This window comes from Alosa pseudoharengus, unplaced genomic scaffold (assembly GCF_046254945.1).
Source record: "Alosa pseudoharengus isolate Yale_2024_CS ecotype anadromous, Long Island Sound unplaced genomic scaffold, YU_APseudo_1.1 YU_APseudo_1.1_scf_3, whole genome shotgun sequence".
NCBI classification, from domain to species: Eukaryota; Metazoa; Chordata; class Actinopteri; order Clupeiformes; family Clupeidae; genus Alosa; species Alosa pseudoharengus.
Window position 1 is genome coordinate 6,760,645 of NW_027468718.1, and position 3,377 is coordinate 6,764,021.

Below are 3,377 nucleotides of genomic sequence, written 5' to 3' on the forward strand. Positions count from 1 at the left end.
TGAGAAAAAATAACTGATTAAAAAAAATAACATAGATTAATCAATTCTGTATGACCTTTGACCCTGAGCCGTTCTAGTCAGTAACCATTAGACTGTAAAATGAAGGAGAGATAATACAATGTGCTGCCTAGATCATTGATTGAAACATTTACTTTTAAAAAACGGCCTGATGGTGTTGATAAAAAATAAAGTGTTGATTAAAATAAAGTCCTCTGCAATGTCTGCAGCAAGGAATTTGCATATCACCGGAGTTCATTAACTCTAAAGTCACACATCAAGGCAAAAAAATAGTGTTGACATTGAGGGGAGTGTTCATTTATTTTCATTGTGTCCCCTAGGTTATATCTGTGGCTTGAAATGCCTTGTATGTGAAAAAAACGTTTAAATTAATTTCCTCAGAATATTAGGTCATATCATAGATTATTATTAGCCTCGTGAGACCATCCTGATCTCGCGAGCTTCAGGGTTTCACTCGCAGGTCAGTCTGGATACTTTCCGTTAAAGAAAATTTGGAGCAGTTCACCAAATGAACATCCAATCAGCGTTGGCTTTGAGGCGGGTTGAAGTGTGACGCGACGAACAACATGACGGCATCCATAGAGATGAGCATAGCTATCGCGCAAGTTTTATTCAAATTAGAAATTATTCCTGGGTAAACTGTGAAGCTATGAGTCTCAGCCATGCAGCTGGGAGGAATGAACGACACAGACATCCTCCACGGCTGATTTCAGTTCATAATGGAGGAATATACTATCTTCAGAAGTGTAGGGCCTACCGTGAAAACTTGATGGGAATTGTCGTTGATTAGGTTCATAAATGGTAAGTCAAAACATCTTAACGTTTGTCACGTTACCTAACTTAATTGTATGTTAAACGGCATTAGAAGAATACTTTGTTCATCTAATTGGTTGATTTGGCCCGTCGATAACCAACAAAGGTGGTGATAGACAGATGGTTTATCCAATCAGCTAACCAGTATGTCCGCCCCTTCCCAAAAGTTCTTCAATGAAAAGTTCCCAGATGGATATGCGGAGCAAATCCATCTGGCGGAGTCAGGTTAGATTATTATGGCCATTCTTTGAACAGTGAAAATAATAATAAAAGAGTTTTTGAACTTTAATGTGACTAATGCTTATTATTCAATTACTCATTTAAATATTTAAAATACAAAAAATATATATGTGATTAATTTAGATTAAATAATCATAGAGTATGTAATTAATTCGATAATGTTTTTTAATCGATTTACAGCCCTAGTTTTTACATTTTGTCAAATTACATTTCAAATGTATAGTTTGTGTGTTGTGATTCTGCTACTCATGAGCGTTGATATACAGTACATCCTGCAATCAGCACACAGTAATCATTAGGGCCAGTCAGGGTCACATGGACGTGTGATGCAAGTATCCACTTGCAATATGACCAGCATGTGGAGTCCTTCTCTAGTTAGCCGAGGCCTGGAGCAGGATGGCACAGGAACGTCACTAGGATCGAAAGATGGGGTGCTTAGCCCCCAGGGTTATAGGTATCAAAAGATTTTCATCATACTTTAAAAGGGCTTCTTAATTAAATTTAATGAATGTATTATTAGAGCATCTATCAGGATCTGATTATTTTTCTGATTATAACAACAGTCTGTGGGGACTGATACTGATACTAGCTACCATTATCTAGCCTACGTAATGTTGAACTTAGTCTAAATTACATTAGTGTTAAAACCGCCCTTTCTTTTTCTTAAGCAGAAATGAATGAAGTAGTAAAGAAGCAACCAAAAGGCATAACTCACTCCATCACGCGCAAATGACAAGGGAAGGGGATAATTTGCACAGGCTGAAATTTGCTTATAGAGTGCCAAAACATTACACATGTATCATGTTACATGCTTTTTTTACTTAGTTACTTACGCACATGGGAGAATTCCCCCCATAAAGGTTATTCCTGCTCACTCACTCATGCAATAGTGCATGCAGGCACTATAGATAAACACAATAGATAGTAAATGATTACATGATCTAATTATAATTAGATATATAGCCTATGTGAGACAATGGGATTATTCATCTTTATGTATGTGTGTGTGTATGCTTGTGCGTGTGTTTTTTTTTGTGGTTTAGTGGTTTCTGAAACTTGTTGTTGAATGAAATCATCTGATGTGTGTTATGCAGTTTTTGGCCCTATGACAGAAAACCATTTCGGTCCTCCCTAAATGCTACGCTACATATAGGTGTTCTTGGAGGGGTGCCCCTGGTTGTGCACAGGTGTGTATGTGTGTGTTTGTGTTCAGGTTAGTGTTCAGATGGGGAAAACCCTGTGGTCAGAGTAAAGGAGGGAGAGTGAGAGGTGCAAACACACTATAAATCACTTTGAGTTATGTTTGCCCTCAGGTGTGTGTGTGTGTGTGTGTGTGTGTGTGTGTGTGTGTGTTGTGTGTGTGTGTATGTGTGTGTTTGCCCTTAGGGTACACTATCTCCCTGGTTCACTCTTTCTCTTACACATACAGTACAGAAAGACACCCACACACACAAACTAACACACACACACCCACACTCATTTACATGAACACACACACACACAAACACACACGCGCACACACTCCTAGGTCTCCTCTTGTGCCTACTGTAGTTAATCTTTGCCAGTCATAATGTTTTATGCTCCCCCTCTCCCTTCCTCTCTTTCTCTCTTTCCCTCTCTTTCTCGATCCCCCTCTCCCTCCCTCTCTTTCTCTCTTTCCCTCTCTTTCTCTTTCTTGATCCCCCTCTCCCTCCCTCTCTTTCTCTCTTTCCCTCTCTTTCCCTCCCTTTCTCTCTTTCTTGATCTCTCTCTCTCTCATGCCCCCCTCCCTCTGATGATTGTTGAGGTGTTATTATCTCGTGATTTATCCCTCAGTGTTTGATATTACACTCACTGATTTATCACCTCATTTGAAGTGAAGACAAACAAGTGCTCTGAACACTCCCAGGTAAAGTCCCAGGTGTTAAACTCACAGTTGTTTAACTCACAGGTGAACGAGAGGGAGAGAGAGTTCAATCTAAGGTGAAATAACATTATTTATGCGGCGAAACATTATTATTTTATTAAAATAATTTTCATTTATTTAACTTGATAAATGTGTTTTTGTGCGTAAGATTTTATGAGATAATTGACTGCATTTATAAGCTGCAGTCACTCTTGTGGAAAAAAACAACTCTTTGAACAAATCGTATTCTTTCCCGATATGACGTCCTTTATAACCAGCTGTGTCCACCCTGAGGGTTCATTATAAAACATCAGGCTTTTACGCCTCACAGTACACATGCTCTCTGGGGATCAGACGCCTTACACACACACACACAGACGTCCACCTCACAGTACACATGCTCTCTGGGGATCAGAGGCCT